Source organism: Pleurodeles waltl, chromosome 5 (assembly GCF_031143425.1).
Source record: "Pleurodeles waltl isolate 20211129_DDA chromosome 5, aPleWal1.hap1.20221129, whole genome shotgun sequence".
NCBI classification, from domain to species: domain Eukaryota; kingdom Metazoa; phylum Chordata; class Amphibia; order Caudata; family Salamandridae; genus Pleurodeles; species Pleurodeles waltl.
Window position 1 is genome coordinate 1589342466 of NC_090444.1, and position 20630 is coordinate 1589363095.

Here is a 20630-nt window from a genome sequence, read left to right on the forward strand (position 1 = left end):
TCTTAAGTAAAGCAGCATAAAATTGGCATTGTCGGCAGGATGAGGGTTGAAGGTTGACAAGTGTAAGATTTAAAAGTGAAAAATGTTTGGTAAGAAGTCAAAAGCAGCTTCACTGGCAGTTTCCCAGGTTTCACATGAGATTCATGGGTAGGAGAAAGAACCTTATAATGTTCTTGTGAACAAATGGTCTTCTGGTGCTGGTGTATGTGATAGCTGGCACGGATGTCTTAGCGGTGCCGAGTCAAAAAATGTTTTACTGTGTTTACAGAAAGTACCTCTTGAATGGGATTGTGATCTATCTATCTATTTTAGGCAGAAGAGGCTGGATCCTGTGATCTGCTTATAGAAAAATACATAAAAACCAGCAATTAGAGAGGCAGCTAGTTGAAGCTAAAAATAATGTAACCATGGTGTCTTGTGAGAATAAGTCATTGAAAGATAAGGTTGATACTTATCAGTCTGTTGCCAAGAAAGCAGCTGTCAAAGTCGCTCAACACAGGTATCGGAAACAAAGGGGTAAAATCAATCAAAAGAAAGTCCATTTAGCTATTGCAAAAGCAAGGTTAGACCTGGACCCCGAAAAATGGGATTCAAATATTTGGAAATCTACTCATTTTTTAAATTCAAGTGATGAAGAAGTTAAAAAAGGTGCGGGCCAGTTTGACCCAGACAAGCCGAAAGTGGTTCACGCACAGTTAATATTTAGACAAAAAACACAGGGCACTCAACAGAATCCGTCAGGAATTCAGATGCACTACCTAGATTACAGCCAGCAAGAAGATAATGATATTATAGACAGATTCAAGCAGAAATCTGGGGAAACATCACTTACATGGATGGTGCGATTATTTGACAAAGGAACCTCTGGAGTAATGTTAGATATAGGAGATGCTCCTAAGTTTTTAATTCTTAGCCCTGACCCCATAATGCAGGAGCAGTTCAGGGGTTATCAGGCTAATCAACAGATCACCCAACTGAAGCTAGCAGTCATGGGGTGTAACCATAAGTATCCTACAGAATCGGATTGCCCACCAAATTACAAGCCCTGGTACACCTTAAGAGATGCAATGCAGAGAATTAAGGAGGGAATGTAAACTGCTATTTTCCTGAGTGATGCTCACCGTCTGTTAGACAGACCGCTCTCTGTATCAGTGCGAAATAAAATCATTCACCTTGTATCTAGGAGAGGCATGTTTATGGCATTATTTAAGGAAGGTGTCAACAAGGAGCAGATTGATGGGACAGATACTAAAAGCTTATGGGAGATGTACCGCACGAGGGGGCTGGACAGAAAGGAAGGCAGCAGGAAAGTTAACAAGCAAGATAGTACACAAGTGAATCAGGGTCAGCCTCTAACGGAAAAGAAAGTGAAAGAAATGTTTCTTCGTGAGAGAAAGAGGAGGAAGATTTGGAGAGCAAGTGGCTAACTGCTCAGAGCAGGGAAGGAGTGGAATCTACTTGCAGATATGAAAGCATATATCCAGACCTGACTTGGGTAAAAATTGACAGGTCTAAATCAGATTAGGAAAGAGGCCAAGCTCCGGTACAGGGATGTGCTCGTAAAGATAAAAGATCCCATGTTGATTTAGAAATACATTGGCAGAACAAAAATGTTCAAAGGGTCTGAGCAATAGTCAACACCGGAGCGGAGGCCTCATTAATTTATGGAGATCCAAAAAAGTTTACCTATCAACACTACATCATCAAAGGGTTGGGTGGAAAACAAACCCCTGACGTGCAAACTACTTTTCAAATGAAAACAGGAAGAACACCAAAAAGGGAATATACTGTTCAGACTCTGCCCCTCCTATAATATATACTGGGAATTGACATTTTAAAGGGGATGACTTTGTATTTGGATGATAGTTGTTATCAATTTGGATCAAAGAGATACATTTCAGTGGCAGTTATGAGCATGGGTCATTTGAAGATACCCCCAGTGAAGGTGACCCCAGCAACCAAGGTAATTTGTTTGAAAAAGTATCGTATTCCAGGAGGGCATGAGGAAATAAGTAAGACTATTCAAGAGTTGATTGAGGCTGGTATGATAGCTCCAGTCGCCACTGAATGGAATAATCCTCTGTGGCCCGTAGGCCGACCTGATGGGTGCTACTGAATGACAGTTGATTACCGCGAGCTGAATAAAAATACACCCCTTTGACTGCCGCGTTCCCCGACACCATCACTTTGATTGAAAGGTACAAAAACATAAAGGGACCTAGTATGCAACCACTGATACTGCTAATGCTTTCTTGTCTATACCATTGGCCGCTGAGAATCAGAAGCAATTTGCTTTCTCCCATGGTGGCAGAAAATTCCGGATGCTACGAATTCCTCAAGACTATGTACATAGCCCCACCATCTGTAACCGGCTTGTGGCAGAACACCCAGATGAAGTATCTGTCTTCCTAGGGGTGTAATTGACCCATTACATTGATGATGTAATGATTCAGGGAGACGCACAAGAACAGATGCAGACTCAGCGGGACCAGGTTTTGGAAAACTCTTGCAGAGCAAAGGGTGGATGATTAATCCAGATAAGACAGAGGGTCCCTCTCAAAATGTGAAGTTTCTAGGAATCCAGTGGAAACAGGGACATAGAGCGGTGTTACCGCAGGCAAAACAAAAGATCTTAGAATTTGCCACTCCCCGCATTAAGCAGGAGACACAGTGATTCATTGGATAGTTTGGTTTTTGGAGACAGCATATCTCTCACTTGAGTCAGATTTTGGCCCCTTTGTACAAAATGAAACGAAAGAAACACAAGTTTGAATGGGGAGAACAGCAGCAGTGTGTGTTTCACTTGGCAAAGGAGGCGATTCAACAGGCTTTAAATTTATGTCCAGTACAAGAAGGAGACACTGAGTTGTATGTAACTATTCAGGGGCAATATGCAAACTGGAGCATGTGGCAAAAACAGGGAAGAACAAGGGTGCCCCTGGGTTTCTAGACTAAAAAGCTACCTGATGCTGGGGAGCGATAGACTCCCTTTGAGAAACAGTTACTTGCTTGTTACCAGGCTCTAGTGGATACTGAGCAAATACATTTGAAGGAGGTGTGGGGCAAAGAGTTGTGGCAAGAAATTTGGGAAATGCTAGAGCAAAGTACCATTACTGTGTATCATGTAGATGCCCACTGTCCCACCAACTCACTAGAACACTGGTTCAATTCCCTTGCAGACAATGAAGCCAAAATCTCAGAGACTGAAGAGGCGAGACCAGATTCTGTCTTGGTGGGGATGGCTTAGTGGGCGCATCAAAAATGTGGACATCTGGGAAAGAAAGCCACTTACAGGTGGGCAGAGAGTAGAGGGATGCACATTCCCTACACTTGATAAAAAACTGTTATCATGCAGTGTGCTATTTGTCAACATACACAACAGAGATCTGTCCCGCAAACAGTCGAAGGTCAGTTGGGGAGAGTGAAATTGTCAGGGCAGATATGGCAAACTGATTACACTGGGCCACTACCGATTAGTCGCAGGTGTCAATACGCTTGCACAGAAGTGGACACTTATTCTGGTTACCTGATTGCCATCCCTTGCAAACGTGCCACCCAGTACAACACTATCAAGGCTCTGGACTTGCTAATGTTATGTTACGGAGTCCCACTCCAAGTCCAGAGTGACATCGGGCCACATTTGAAAGGAAAAGTGCTACAAGACTATTGTTTACAACACAATATTGAGTGGATTAATCACATTCCATATTATCCACAAGCTGCAGGACTGATTGAGAGAATGAACGACTTGCTGAAAGCCCAATTACGAAAACTATCAGATGGAACTTTGAAAAACTTGAGAGAGCATTTAAATGAAGCTCTCCAAATTATGAATAACAGACCACTGACATATGCTAAGACTCCGCTAATGAGGATGTTAACTCCAGCATCACAGATACAACCCCATGTGGTGACCAACACCATCATGTATTGGGAAATAAAACCAGAAGCCTTAGCTCCTTACTGAGCCACACCAGAATCTGCAGGTCTTGATCTACATGCCTTAAAAGATTACACATTGAAACCAAGAGACATGGCACTCTGTGAAACAGGTGCTGGAATACAGAGTCCCCCGGAGCATTTCGGACTGATAGCTTCCAGATCTGGGTGGGCACTCAAAGGTATTCAGGTCTTGAGGGGAGTGATCGATGCAAGCTACCAAGGAGAAATTAAAACTATTCTCCTGAATAGTGGAGACACTGACTTGATAATACAATCTGGAAACAGAATTGCACAGATTGTTATTATCCCAGTGCATGGAGGAATAGTGAAAAAGGGGAATGCCCCAGCCCTCTTTACAGTGCGTGGGGACGGAGGGTTTGACTCAACTGACAAAAAAAACCTTGTTGCGAAGGTGTGGGTAGAATCCCCAAATCATTCTCCAGGACCAGCAGAAATTATACCTAATAGCAAGGATAACATTTTATTGATTGTGTAACCTGGGAATAAAACGTGGCAGCATATACCAGCTGACAAATGTTATTTGAGAGAATGATCATACTTGACACCTTTACAGATCAAACTACGAGGTGTCTGTGTCCTAGCTGTGCTACGTGGTCTCCCTTTGGGCGTGTGGGGTCGGGAGGAACCAAAAGCCCCCAGCCCCGAAATGATTGACCAACCATGCCGATCGACACCTTTACCGCACCTGACCGAAAATGTTTGGACAAATCTGGCACAAGTCGTACTCAACAGTTCGGATTTCTGTATGGCCCCCATGCAAAGTACAGTGGATGTTATATCCACCTGTCTGGTGGCCATTCCTACTCCAGTAAAAGTTTTACTCCAAATTTTTAATGCCACTAACAAAGATGGAGACGTTCAAGAAAGTGATGTGTTATCTCATTTTAGTCCCTATGTGTACTGTAGATTTTGCCAAGAGGTAATGGATGAAAAGTGGGACAATTTGACCCAAGTGATAACTTACAATATCACTACGGGTGATGTATGTTATGAAATGACCTGTAATTCTCACAAAATCGAAGTGTGCTCAACTGCGCCTAAAGGCCACAACGAGGTCTCATCAAGAGATTCTGTGGGAACAACAAACTCTATGTCATTACCGACCTGATAAACATTGCAAGTGGATGAACAATGACATATCTTGTCTTCACATTGTGGTTGCAATGAGTCACATCACGCATGTCAAACTACCTATGAGATGGTTGTTCTCTTGTGGAAATACCACTTTCCCATACATTCCCGCTAATATAACTGGTCGAACGTGTACCTTTACACAATTAGAACTCATGATGTTTCCATTTAATTCTGTACATACTCGCTAGCCAAGGAAAACAGTTCAATTAAGCAAGGATTGTGATTCTGAAATTTTGTTATCATCCAAATCAGAATATATGTGTTTAAGTCTTTTTATTGTAAGACTTCCAGGATTAGCTGCTTATAATACTCAAGTTATTAACAAGTTAGCATGTTTCATGGTTAAGAATATCAATTAAATTTCCATCGTTTTAGCTGAATTATGCTAGATATACGAAGACTAGAAAAGCTGCATTGCAGAACAGGGCCACTACTGATTATTTACTATTAAAGCACGATCATGGTTGCTCAGAATTTGAAGGACTCTGTTGTTTTAATCTATCAGACTACTCTAAATCCATTCAGTCCAATATTGACAGTTTACATGAATTGGTGAAAGGAGTAAAACAAGATGTGGACAAAGGGTGGTGGGACTGGTTATTTAATTGGTTGCCCGATTTTGGGCAATTACGCAATATTTTAGGCAGGATACTTGTACTGATTTGTATTATAATAATGCTATGTTGCTGTGTACAATGCATACCTAATCTGCTTACAATGTTTAGACCAAAAAGGGTTAATTTTAGATCAGTATGTTATGAGAGTCACTGATCAAAGGGTGGTATAATGCTATCTGTATTTAGCCACCGGCTAAATCTTGACCACTGACTCCATTTTGTGCTTAGCTTAGCTTCAAACGGTGTAACATTGATGGCGCAGGTATTTTTCTGCGCACAGCTAGTTAACGTGTTTTTGCTTTTTCCCACCAGCGAAGGGAACATAACATGGGGAAGGAATGAAGATAACGATATACCAGGCTGAGAATGTTTATGGTACAGCAGGGTACAGCTCTGTCTTGGAAATACACTGTGAGAACTGGCCAGTCTCTGTTGTGTTTTTTCAACACTGATCTGGTACGGCCAACACTTACATTTCACAACTTACTCAAAGGGAGGGGGGGGTTCTAGAAGCTTCCTCTTACGTTTGTTTAAAGTATATTATGTGGGGGATCTTGACAACTGGATGAAGAAGGAACTCATCTCTGGGAATGGACGCATTGCCCAGAGAGTAATCCCACCAGGGTTGTTCTCTTTGGTCTCGGTTGTCCAATGTTCCACAACCTGAAGCTGGCAAACAAAGGATGATGTTGGAGTCAAACCCCGTGGTAATTCATTTTTAATTCTTATTGTTAGCTTTGCGGTGTGCATGAATGAATGTGTAGTCACTATATTTATATATATTATATTCATTGTTGATCTATTGTTCTTTGATCATTATTATTCTACTGCTCTGATTATTTTAAGAGTAGCATGTGTGTTGCTCACATTATTAACTTTGTGTAACTTGGGAAGTGCCTTAATAAATTCATTACTCAGACTGAGAGTGCTGCATTCTTTGCATTCCTTTCACTTTGTTCCCTTTCGGTCTGAAGTAAAGCAGCACACAGTGGTGGCAATTCTTTACCGGCACCCCCATGGAAGACCTCCTACTAGCTTTGACAAAGTTCTGCAGGGTACCCTTTAAATGGTGTAGCATTTCTACAGTTATAGTAGAGGAGGATGCAGGCTCAGCCACAATGCTGAAACTGGGAGTAATTACATAATCTAGACTGTGGTGGTGATGGCCAAGCAAAGGTTGAGGAAACTGTGCTTCTCCATGGAGCATCATGGTTTCTACACATGTCCTACAACAAGATAAATGCCTATCCTATTCCTTAAGCTTGTGTCTGTACTCTAGATTAGTGACTATTGAAAAACTGCTCTGGTCACTGGAACGAAGGAGAACCTACTCTTTTCTTATGCTCGATTTCCCTAATATTTTAAGGTTATATGCTGTGGTCTAAGGAATGTCTTAGCCACATTCCAGAGGATGATGAACTACATGTTGGGTTGCCTTGAGACATTCTACATGGTTTATTTAGACTACAAAGCTGTATTTAGTGACAACAGGAAGGAAAACATCTGAACACCTCCAAAGTATACTACCTGCACTGTAGCAGGCCAGAGATTGTTCAGTCATCTACAGTGCACAAGGATCCCCTGTAGGGTAAGGTCTACACTGTACTGGACTGGGTGATTGCCACTAGCCAGACCTAGGTAAGCCTTTCATAGGTCTCACAGTGTATTAATGTAAGTTAGTGGCACGCTAGTGGTTTTTCAGACTACCCAGACCTTGCAGAAGCAGCATAGGAAATGTATCTGGTTTGCAGAGTGTGATGTAGCCCTTGAGACTATGAAGCAGGTATTATGCAGGGCACCGGTCCTGAAGGTACTGGATTGTGGTCAACCTTGAAAAATGCAAAAAGATGCTTTAGACCAGTAATCAGAACTGTTATGGCTCAACTCATCAAGTTACATCCAACAGGAGAATCCACTTCACAAGAAGTCTAAGGAGCATTTATCATTTAAGGAATGTTGCCCAGAAATCAGAAATGCGCGTGATTGAGAAGGGCCAGTTTTATGGTGGTCTATTTCCATCCACGGGTTGGGTTTCACTGTGGAACACACAACTGAGCTTCTAACAGGAGAGCCAGTGGGCCGTCCAATAAGTTTTTCCAATCAGATAACCACTGGTCTCTAGGGCAGGGGGTCACCCACTGTTTCTGAAGAGCAAAGTTGTGTTGTTGAAACCAAAATCCTACACAAAGGTCAGAAAAGTTGTAGTGCCCTACCCGGTTCATTGTTCTGACCTTCCTTATGTTTGTTCTTCCATTGAACTTGACAATCTGCTTGTGCACTGGAGGAGCTTCACATTGTACAGATTGTAGACTCTGACAGGGGTATGTTATTTTATTGGGCTATGTTATCTGTATGAAATGTCTACTTAAGAGATGCATTGCTTCATATATCTATTTGCCCTGTCTAAAATCCCACTTCTCCTATTTGATCCCATGCAGTGGTCCCAAATGAGAGCAAGGATAATATCCTTTCTGACTGTGCTAGCTCTCATGTTATGCCAAGGTTTCAATTCTAGCAAGGCTCTAAATCTGTCCATTTCTGACTACACAAAAAGCAGAACATGCCAGGGTTCCAGTTCTGTCAAATATTTGAATATTCACAAGTTCCCTTTATGACCGCTGTTAAGGTTAGTTTTTTTATCATAGTAGGGCTCTGAATATGCCAGTGCTTTTGTTATAATGGAGTTCGTATTAAAAAAAAATTCAGATCACAAAATTGTTCCAACTACACTAATGCACTCTTTCCCACTTCAGATTCTGAGGAAGGGTCTAGGAAAATATGGTAGCAAATATACTCTTAATCATTCACTGTATTCACAAGATGGTACTGTAAATAAACCTAGATTATATTTGTGGCTGATTGCCAACTGAGCATCAACAAGCCCTCTCTCAGTCTGAGATGCTGTTAATCTTGGGCAAATCACTTCATCTCACTGTGCCTCAGTTGCCAGGTTTGCCACAACTGTAAGCACATACCAAGTCCTAGATGAATACATGGTGTACACTTTACAACCAGACGAACATTGCAAGGTCTTGGATTCAAAATGTTATGGGCCAGATCACGAAGCACGGCTTACAAGTGGAAAAGTATAAAACTCATAAAAGGATTTACTTGCATGAAGATTTTTTGGATGAGCAAACGTAATTACAGGTGTTAAAAGCAGGTGGGAAGTGGTAATTCTAGGGCTGGAATGGCCTTTGAGTTTGCAAGTCTTTGTACGTTAATCAACATAAAAAAGATTAATAGCGTATATAAAGCCTGAAACATCCTTGATGTGTGCAGGTAAGGTGGAGCTAAATATTGACAACATTCTAGGGTCTCTGTGAGATACTAAGGCGATGTGGGAATTGTTCTGTATGGCGGTTCACACCTGGAGTTAAAGAAATTACAATCAATGGCATAAAACATGTACAGAAATTCTTTAGGAATTGTCAAAGTGAGAACGTAAGATATGATGTTACTTGTTTGTGTCCAAAGACATCCATAAGAAACCTTTAGAAAGTGATTTTAAACATCTGGGGCATTCTACATCTCAGATGGATGGATCTTGCCCAAATGCAGAAATAAAAGAAGTGGTGACAAAGAAACAACTACAGGTTTTGTGATCATGTTACATGTAAAATTTGATACAGTTAATGAGGCTTTGAATGGGCTGGATGAAATGTTCAATTTTATTTGCATATGACATATTTTTAGGCACCATCTGTCATGCCTAAATTGACCGTATAGGATTCCATTTGGAGCTTACTTGTCATTCATACAATTGGTTTGATGTGTTTTATGACGTTCTTTGCAATAGTTGTTCATCTATCAAGTATGCAAATGATTTTTGCCATGGCTCTGTGAAAAAGGATTGTGTAATGTTGAAATGGTTGTCCGTTTGTGACATTCTGCAATATTTATTATTAAATGAGCCAATTTATAATCTTGCTATTACAAGTGATCAATGTATATAAATTTACCATCTGGACCACTTCGGGTTTTGTTTTGTTGTGGACACAGTCCAAGCAGAGTTGAGGTTGCCAGGAAAAAACTAAAGAAGCTACGAAAAGAGTTGAGGAAGATTGTAGGGATGACGGTGATACCTTTAAGGGTTTTAACAAGAATTCTGTGTCCTCTTATCTTTGACGATTCAGGCAATATTCCCAGGACCTTTGCATTTTCGGGCCCTTCAAAGACTGAAAACCAAATGCTTAAGAGCCATTTGGTCATATTCCAAGATGATGATTTTAGATCAAGAATCAATAGAGGAGTTAGAGTGGTGGCTCAAGAATGCAGAGGCTTGGAATGGCAAGGCGATTTTCGGGTAGGAGCCCGAAATAGTGATACACTCAGATGCAAGTTTAGAAGGATTGGGAGCGAGGTGTGGGAACTCATCCACACGAGAACATTGGACATTTAAGAAGAAGTTACGCATCAATTGTTTAGAATTGTTATTAGGTTTATTCACAATACGTTGCTTTACCCAGGGAACTATTAAATATTGTGTGATGCTCCATATGGACAATGTTTTGGCTGTGAGGTATGTCAACAAGATGGGCGGACCTCATTCGATTGGTCTAGCAGATTTTGTGAAAGACTTTTGGGGATATTGTTTGAATAAGGAAGGGCATTTTGGTAGTGGCGGAACATACTCCTGGTCTAAACAATGGTGTGGCGGATTAGTTCTCCAGGAGTTTCAAAGATTCAATCAACTGGAAGATGAACAGGGAGATTTTCTAAGTACTTTGTCTGTATTTTTCCCATCCACCCACCTGCCCTACTTTGTCTGTGTTTTTCCCAAACTTTGTCTGTGTTTTTCCCAGTCACCCACCCACCATACTTCGTCTGTCTTTTTTAAACTTTGTGTTTTTCCCCAAAAAAACACCCGCCCTACTTTGTGTTTTTTCCCCATGCTTTGTGTCTTTCCCATACTTCGTCTGTTTTTGTGTTTTCTCCCCCACCAACCCGCCCTACTTCGCCTGTTTTTACCACCACCCCACTTTGCATGTTTTTTTACACCCACCTGCCCCACTTCGTCTGTTTTTTCCCATCCCACTTTGTCTGTGTTTTCCCCATCCACCCTATTGCGTCTTTATTCCAACCCACCCACGCTTCCTACCTCAGTTGTGTTTTTCCCACCCACCCTTGCTACCTCGTCTGTGTGTTTATTACACACACCCACCCTTTCGACCTCGTCTGTGTTTTATACCACACGCTAACCCTATGTACCTCATCTGTGTTTTGACCACCCACCCTTCCTACTGCGTCTGTGTTTTTGATCCCCCCACCCATCCTACCTCGTCTGCGTTTTTCACACCCACTCATCCACCCTTCCCACCTCGCCTGTGTTTGTCCCAACCACCCACCCTTCCTACCTCGTCTGTTTTTACCACCCACCTACCTGTCCCACCTCGTCTGTTTTTCCCACCCACCCTTCCTACCTCGTATGTGCTTTTCCCACCCACCCTTTATACCTTCTCAGTGCTTTGACCCTTCCTACCTCGCCTGTGTTGCACCCACCCACTCACCATTCCTACCTCATGTGTTGCTCCCACCCACCCTTCCTAACTCATCATTGTTGCTCCCACCCATCCTTCCTACATCGTCTGTGTAGCTCCCTCTTGCTTGTCTGTGTTGTTCCCACCCGCCCACACTTCCTTCCTTGTCTGTGTTGTTCCCACTGTCAACACCAGGACAGTGCGCGCTCTACGGGCATCTAGAATGCAAAAACCCAACACTCGCAAGATAATGTAATTTATGCATTGTGATGATATGTTATTGTTTAACCTTTTGCATTGCAGAATTCCATCCAAAAGATTAATTTTTAAGGTGCTTATAAATACTGTACATTTGCAATGTATTGCTGCAGACATTCAGAGTGCGTTAGGGTGTGGTCCCTTTCCAGGGCCTTCTAGAGACTTTCCCTGCAACATGCCTGGGCGTGGTTCTAGGCTGGGCCAAGACTCTTTAAAAGAGAGTCAGCCCAACTTCCAGTGCTCACTATTCAGAGGTCCCGGGTGCAGAGCAGCAGCTTCTTCCTGAGCTCCTGTCCCGGAGGCCTATTTGGATTTTCCAGTGTTCTGCACTCATCTCTCATTGGTGATCACTGTTTCCAGGCGGTAAGACGGTGTTTGGACATTTCCCAACACCGTAATTGAGAATTTTCATATTCTTGACTTTAATTCTTAAATGAATAACAGATTACTTGTGTGCTGCCATTTTTTGACATTTGTATGGTGGTTTGCAAATAGGGAGGTCGCGCAATTTATTCCATAAAGATTTGACTTCGTTATTACATTGTTGTTCATTGCGCGCTGATATTTCTTGACATTTACATGATGTTTTACGAGTTGGCAAGACGTGCAACTCGTTTCATGAGCATTTAACTTTGTTGTTCATTGTGCGCTACCTTTTTTTGACATTTACATGGTGGCATTCGAATCGGCGAAATGCGCAATTCACTTCTCATGTGTAATTCATGCTGTTCATTGTGCGCTACCATTTTCTGGCATTTACATGGTGGCATTCGAATCTGCAACACGCGCAATTCTTTACTTGAGTGTTTTTTCATGTTATTCATTGTGCGCTACCATTTCTTGGCATTTGCATGGGGGCATTTGAATCGGCAAGACGCGCAATTCTTTCCCTGAGTGCTTTTCATGTTGTTCATTGTGCGCTACCTTTTCTTGGCATTTGTATGGTGGCATTTGAATCGGCAAGACGCGCAATTCTTTCCTCGTGTATAAATAATGTAAATTACTGTGCGCTACTATTCTAAGACATTTTCTTGGTAGCATTTCAAGTTGACACGTTGCGTGATTTATTCCTTGAATCTACGTTGTGTGATTTCATGGTGCACATTCCTTTATGGTGTTTAATACTCATATAAAAATCTGCAATGTGCGCAATTCACTTCCCAATGTTTTTTCTGAGAAGAACACAACAATACCAGAGTTCTAGATGTAATGCTGTGTGTTCCTGATATGTATTCTTAAAAGGAGATTCATATGGTTGTTTAGAAATTGCTCAGAGTGTTTCCTGATTCTCATGCTAAAGAAAGTATTCGAATCTGAAAGTCCTATTTAACTTTTCCTGTTTCCTCCTCATGTATTCGGTCATCTAAAGCCTAGTCAATTTTAGGACTATTCTAGGGTTGTTCATGTTTTTCGGAAAAAAGACGAAGCTTAGAGTTGTAGCATGGTACTGAATTCATGAGATGTAATTTTGATGTTGTGTTTGAACCTTTTGCTTCCTACAGGTCTCGTTCCCAGCTGTTCCCGTCCTATTCCCCTTTTCCCCACTTGGACTCTCTTAGACTCTGTGATAAATCTAATCAGAGTATTGGAGCTGTCTTGTGGTGGAAGTGTTGGGAACATGCACAGACCCCGAGGATCTGGTGACTCTGACACCCACCCACCCTTCCTTCCTCGTCTGTGTTAACACCCGCTCACCCTTCCTTCCTCGTCTGTGTTGTTCCCACCTACTCTTCCTTCCTCACCTGTGTTGTTCCCAACCGCCCACCTTTCTTTCCTCGTCTGTTAACACCCGCCCACCCTTCCTCCCCGTCTGTTGTTGCCACCCACCCGCCCACCATTTCTTCCTCGTCTGTGTTGTTATTGACCTGCCCACCCTTCCTCGTCTGTGTTGTTCCCACCCACCCTTCCTTCCTCATCTGTGTTGTTCCCACCCACCCACCCTTCCTCATCTGTGTTGTTCCCACCCGCCCACCCTTCCTCATCTGTGTTGTTCCCACCCACCCTTCCTTCCGCGTCTGTGTTGTTCACATCCATCCACCCTCCGTCCTTCTTAGTCTGTGTTGTTCCCGAACACCCACCTACCCTTCCTTCCTCATCTGTGTTGTTCCCACCCAACCACCCTTCCTCGTCTGTTGTTAATTTCTCGTCTGTGTTGTTACCACTCACCAATCCTTCCTCGCCTGTGTAGTTAATACCCACCCACCCTTCCTTCCTCGTCTGTGTCGTTAACACCCACTCACCCTTCCTTCCTCATCTGTGTTGTTAACACCCACTCACCCTTCCTTCCTTCCTTGTCTGTGTTGTTAACACCCACCCCTCCATTGCTCACACCCACGCACTCTTCCTTCCACATCTGTGTTGCTAAAACCAACCTACCCTTCCTTCCTCATCTGTGTTGCTCCCACCCACCTTTCCATCCTCGTCTGTGTTGGTATTCCTTCCTTGTCTGTGTTGCTTTTGTTGCTCGTCTGTGTTGCAGCCACCCAATCACCCTCTGTTGCACTCACCCACCCACCCTCTGCGTTGCACCACCCATCCTTCCTTCCATCTTATTCTGTGTTGCTCCCACCCACTCTCCCTAATGTCCTTGTCTGTGTTATAACTTCCTCGTCTGTGTTGCTAACCCTCCCTCCTTTGTCTGTGTTGTTCCCACCCACCCCCTCTCTCTTCTGTGTTGAAATCCCATGTACCCACCTTCCGTCTTTCTTCTGTGTTGAAATCCCATGTACCCACCTTCCGTCTTTCTTCTGTGTTGAAATCCCATGCACCCACCTACCATTCCTCGTCTGTGTGGTTCCAAAACCACCCACCAACTGTCCCTCCCTCATCTGTGTTGTTCCCTACAATCCTCATCTGTTGTTCCCACCCCACCGACCCTTCTTTCCTCCTTCCTCTTTATCATCCGTGTTGTTCCCAAATTGCATCCCCCTTCGTCTGTGTTGTTCCCACCCTCCCTCCCTTGTCCGTGTTGTTCCCTCCCACCCTTTCTAGCCCATGTTGTTCCCAACCACCCTGCCTCGTCCATGTTGTTCCCATCCACCCTCCCTCCCTCGTCTGTGTTGTTTCCACCCCATCCTCCGACGTGGTGTTACTGCTGTAGTGTTTTCACCCATCTGCCCATGTCTGTGTTGTTTCTAATAGTCCGTGTTGTTCCTGCCCACCTTCCCTCCCTCGTCAGTGTTGTTCCCACCCACCCTCCCTCCATCGTCCATGTTGTTCACATCCAACCTCCCTCCCTCGTCCATGTTGTTAGCACCTACCCTCCCTACTTGGAAGTTCATATGACTTCAAAACTAAATCTTTTGTTCAATAATTAGTACTACTGCAAATGGCCTGGAATAAAAAATATTAGCTATTATCGGATTTGATGGGATGACTAACTAACAAAGGCTCCAGCAACTGGCCTGTTGTGATGGCTGAGCCGGGAGTCGATGTAAAATTCCTACCAACTGACTACCCTGTTGTGCATGAAAACACCAGTACTTCCAAAGAAGCCCTGGTTACTTCTCACTACTGTTTACAGTCACATTAAAAATAGATAATTATTCCAGTAATGTTCAGTTGCCATCTCAAGTGCTCATAGACATTTAGTTCACTACTTACAGTCACCAAATGTGGTATTTATGATGTATACCATAGCCATATAATAAATATTTGGCTTTTTAGAAGGCTTTAACATTTGTAGGTGGGGGTCACACCCTGCTATTGTACGCTGAAATAAGGGCAGGAGATCAAACACTTAAATGTTGTAAGGATCATTGTGTTAGCATTTTATGTCAGTTGCAGTACTGAATATGAGCAATGAATCTCTCACCAAGAATGTCTATCTGTGTGTAAAATAAAGCTGTACGGAAAAATGGGAGACTACAATTGATAATTTGATTAAATTGAGCACTGTTCTCTGAGGATTAGCAGTTTAAAACTAACCAGTCACCAAAGCAGTTACCAACGTCAACACTAGGGGTGGGGTGTGCTTGTGGGATTTCACTCCATGGAATTCCGTGGAGTTACATGAAAACTTTGTGAGATTCCGCAAACGGAGGAAAATCGGCATGCCGCACTGCTTGTGCTGATTGTTAGCGCCAGGAGCTCATTCTGCTCTGAAAAATCATTGCGACTGGCATCACATTACCACCACAGGGCACTGCTGCTTGAGTTGATTTTGCTGCCGCTCGAGTAGATTTTCTACTCAAGCAGCAGCTTTCTCACAGCGAATGGTCACGACCACCCGTGACTTTTCACAGTGAGAAAATATCACCTAGTGCCCTTCTAGCGCCCCAAAATCACGCTAGGAGACACCAATTCTCAGTTACGCATGGCAACTTACACACAAGAAAAACCTCCTCCATATGGCAATTGGAGGAATTCGTCTAGAACTCCGCTCAGCAATTATAACCTGTTGTGGCCAAAATTCCGCCAGTGAAATTTGATGCTTGGAGGAAAAAAAAGGCAAATTTCCAAAATCGATTTAGAGCTGATATTTGAGTGATAAATTAATCAGTAAGAAGTCTCTCCAGTGACTCATGATTTATCTTGGTGTCAAGGGCATTACCGCTATGGCTGTTGTAGGAAGCTGGCTCTGTGTATACTATATCAAAATGAGATATAGCATGCACAGAGTTCAGAGGTTCCCCAGTGGCTTACCAGAGGCTAAAGTAGATAATACTAATGCTCTCTTTTGAGGTAGTGTGGTCGAGAAGTTAGGCTTATCTGAGGGTAGTGCAAAGCATTTGTTGTACACACACTGACAATAAGGGAAGCACACACTCAATGACAACTCCAGACCAATGGTTTTTATATAGCAAAAACATAATTTGTTAATTTATTTCTAGAACCACAAGATTCAAGTTGCAGGTAAGTACATAAATAAATAAGTATTCCACATATATATCAATACCACTTGGATTAGAATTGGCAAGTGATACAGTTTTCGAATAAATGGCAATAATCTGTTGACAGTGCAATTTTCAGAAACACTTCCTGGGGGGAAGAAAAGTTAGTACGATTTGAAGGTAAGTACAAGACTTACAGTTCCAGTCTCCGGTGGGTAGGAAGTCCACACGTTGGGATTCAAGTTCACACCAAACACTCACCACCAGCAACAAGGGGCCGGCCGGGTGCAGAGGTCAAAGGTAAAGCAAATTTACCATGGGCTCATATGGAGATTGGGGGGCACTCGGAATCAGGCCTGCTTGCAGGTAAGTACCCGCGGCTTTGGACGGCCGACCTAGGGATTTTAGAGGAGCACCAGGGGGACCACAGGTCAGCACCAAACACAGACCCTCAGTGGCACAGGGGCGGCCGGGTGCAGGGTGCAAACACAGGGTCGGGCTCCCAATGCTTTCCTATAGGGGTTCAAGAGGGCCACAAAGATGCTGCAGGTGAAGTCCAGGGGTTCGGTTCCAGGAAAGCAAAGGCTGGACAAGGAGGGGGCCGCCTGCTGGACGTTGTTACACCGAAGGTCAGATCCCACAAGGCCAGAGGGCTGCAGGGGTACCTTTTGGCGTTGGGAATCTTCATCCGGTTCTGTCGCAGTCAGGTGGGTCCTCTATATTCAGGCTGCAAGCGTCGTCTGGACTGGAGGGGTCAATTCAGGGTGGGCACTTGCTCAGAATCGCCTGGGGACTACCTCCAGTCAGTTGAGCCACCTGGAATCAAGCCGTGGGCGTCAGGTGCAGAGTGGTCAGGATTTGCGGTTTTGGAGACCTGAGATGGAGTTTCTTCTTGGACAGGGCCGCTGTCCATGGGAGTTCTTGGTCCTCTGTGAGGCAGGTAGTCCTCTGAAGACTTCTCAGAGGTCGCTGAACCTGTAGGATGCGTTTCTTTCTTTTGCAGGGCTTTTTGAAGCTGGAGACAGGCCAGCAGGGCTGGGGCCAAGTCAGTTTTCGTCTTTTGTCTTCTCTGCTGGGGTTTCAGCTTAGCAGTCCTTCTTTCTTTTTGTGAAGTCGCCAGGAATCTGACGAACTGGGTTCAGCGGAGCCCTTAAATCCTGGATTTAGGGGTGTTACAGTGGGTCAGAGAGCAGTACCCAATTGGTACTGTTCCTGAGGGCAGCTACAACCATCTTGTGTCCACTCCCTCTGAGAAGGGGGGCACAAACCTAACCCTACTGGTCCCTGTCCTCCAAACTAAGAAGGAGGATTTTGTAAGGAGGGGAGTTCACCTCAGCTCTGGACACCCGTTTTCCCTAATTTTCCCACTGGACTTGTTGCCAAAAGTGGGGCTTTGTCCAGGGGGCAAAGCAACTCAACTAGCTGGCGTGGCCTGGGGCACTGTAACAAGAGGCTTGAGCCTTTGAGGCTCACCACCAGGTGTTACAGTTCCTGCAGGGGGACGTGTGAAGCACCTCCACCCAGGACAGGCTTTGTTTATGGCCACATAAAGCACCAAGGCTCTCACCTTATGTGGTCTGAAACACAATCTGAAAGTGGCAGGCTAGCACAGACTGGTCAGTCCTGCACTAGAAGTTTGGCTAACATACAAAGGCAGGCCTCGAAAATCATAAAAATTTTACTAGACCTGCAGGTCGAGTAGCCTGAATATCTACTCGACCTAACTACAATGTACTTGACCAAGAAACGGGTCTCAAATTGTGTGATCCTAGGCAAATATTGTATTTTATAGTCGCCTTCTTCTTTGTTCTCACATATGAGTGCACCTTCAAATATGTGAGTTCAGCATTTCTGCTGCAAAAAAATCCTCTTTTGTTAGATTAAATACACTAAACGTTTTGCTCCATGTATAATAAATCTAGCCCACATATAGGGTACACATGATACATCGATGACTTGCCTCTTAGTTTACTAATAGCTTTGCGATCAGGGCAGGAGTGTTTCTCAGTTTATGTTTAAACACTCACTTTTAATAAACATATTACTAAAGCATGATGAGGTAGCGCACTGTCATTTACAGACAGTAAATTTCCAAGAAATGTCCAAAAACCTTCCCACTAACTTGCAGCTTTACTGATAAAACTATATAGTGTATGAACTACAATCTGTGAAAATTGGGTTTCAGAAAACAATTAACATTTGCACATCACCAAATAAAGTGTTCTGACTTTTTTTTCCCCCTATTAAAATATTTTTTCCATCACACAGAAGTACAAAAAATTGTCTTTCACAGCTACTGAAATATATTTTGAAATGTTTGTAAAATTGACTTAGTTATATAAATGTTGTGTGTTAGGAAAAACCTGATACCAAAAGCCTTTCACTTCACATAGGTCAGACAGTTCACCTTACAAAATCCTGGAACTCTGCAGTCACAAGGAAAAGTATTTGCACTGCAAGAAGACAAACTGACTTTTGAGCTCGGTCTCTAAACACAGAGCAAATGTGACAGGAATAAGATTTAAAGGCATCTTAATTGCAAATTCAGTTTCTGACTGAACAGAACACCTGTTCTTTGTCCATTTGCCATAAGGGTTGAGTGGAATCTAAAAATAATTCGACCTCATAAAATAAAACTCGCCAGTGCCAGTGGTGGAGTAGATTTTTCAAGCCCTGAAATGGCATCTCTAAGATGCCCTCTCGGTGCATTTTTCAATATATCCCACACTGCCATCAGTGGGGGGTTTATTGTGCTGAGAAATTTTATACCAAATTTCCCAGTATTCAGTGAAGCCATTATGGAGCTGTGAAGTTCGTAATGACAAACTCCCAGACCATATACTCAATATGACCACACTGCACTTACAATGTCTAAGAATGGACTTACACACTGTAGGGGCATATTGCTCATGCAGCTATGCCCTCACCTGTGGTATAGAGCACCCTGCCTTAGGGCTGTAAGGCCTGCTAGAGGGGTGACCTACCTATGACACAGGCAGTGGTTGGTTGGCATGTCGACTTTGCCTTTTTCTCCCAACCAGCACACACAAGCTGCCAAGGTAGTGTGCATGGGCTTGGTGAGGGGTCCCCCAGGGTGACATCATACATGCTGCAGCTCCTGGGGGCCTTCTCTGGCCAGAGGGCGCTTGGTACCATGGGTGCCTTTTACAAGGGACTTAACTGCGTGCCATTGTTGTGCCAATTGTGGAAACAAAGGTACAGTTTTTGGGAAAGCACACTGGTGCTGGGACCTGGTTGGCAGGATGCCAACACACTCTCAGTCAAGTTGGCATCAATATCAGGCAAAAAGTGGGAGGTAACCATGCCAACAAGGGCACTTTCCTACAGCTGTGTTATACTATCCAAGTAGAGGCAGTCCAAATTGATAAAGCCTTTTTCATATTACTGATGGCAACCCTGCCCGATACACTGAGGTGATCACTGTGGGCACTTTATCATAAGGTGGCCACTAAAGTAATCTTGTCTGATGTGACTTCTATGATCACACTAAAATATTTGTAGCTCAGTGTATTTCTCATTGAAGATTGCTTCCATGTAAAAAGGTTGGCTGTATTTGAAAGTGAAAGCGAGAATATGCTAATTATGGTGAGATGTTGCATTAACCCGGCCTTCTTACTCTTCATCATTACCGCCATCTGTGGCCCGAACACTCTACTGATCAGGCCCTAGTGGGGAGTGGACAGTGGACGGCCCCCACTGAACAACGAAGTGGGAGACAACATTAGAACAACGGGTCTCTGGCGGGGTGCTTGGTGGAAGATATTTTCCCCCACCTTGCCACTCTTTCTACTCCCTCCCACCCTCAGAACGCACTCAGAGTGGTGGGGGCTGCCCTCTTGGGCAGAGGCGCGGACCTGTTCTTTCGGCCTGGGGGAGAGGTGGAGTGAACGCCAACTTGGATTTGGAACTGAATCCTGATATATCTGCTATGATAGGTTGCCCGGACCCTAGCCTCTGCAGCATATAGAGATGATGTGGCGCACCCCTTAAAACAGCAGCAGCACTTAGGCATTATAGGCCCCTCAGTTAGCCAGTGCCCACACAAAAACTCCCTGCACTGGGCTCTGCCAACTGCTTTGCATCTCCCTAGCGAATGGCGCCCTGAGGGCCACTCTCCATAGATACGCTGGGCCAATACCTGGGAATGCTTCTCCAGAGACAGTAATGGATATCCTGCCCAAAGCGTGGAGAGGAAGGTGGCGAGCAGTGAGAGCTGTCTCCTTGGTTCACTGGTACAAAGTGGGAAGAAGAAAAAAGAACCCTCCTCTGGCCTTCCTTGATCTGCGCTGCATCATAACCTTACAAAACGCAGAAAGGCTCACAAG

The 20630-nt window shown here is 43.8% G+C and overlaps 1 protein-coding gene across 1 annotated transcript in view; it reads right to left on the reverse strand.

Annotated features, from left to right (window-relative positions):
- The window catches only part of ITGB1BP1 (integrin subunit beta 1 binding protein 1), a 159150-nt gene that overhangs the window by 56963 nt on the left and 81557 nt on the right, over positions 1-20630 (reverse strand). The gene's annotated exons all lie outside the window — the stretch shown is intronic.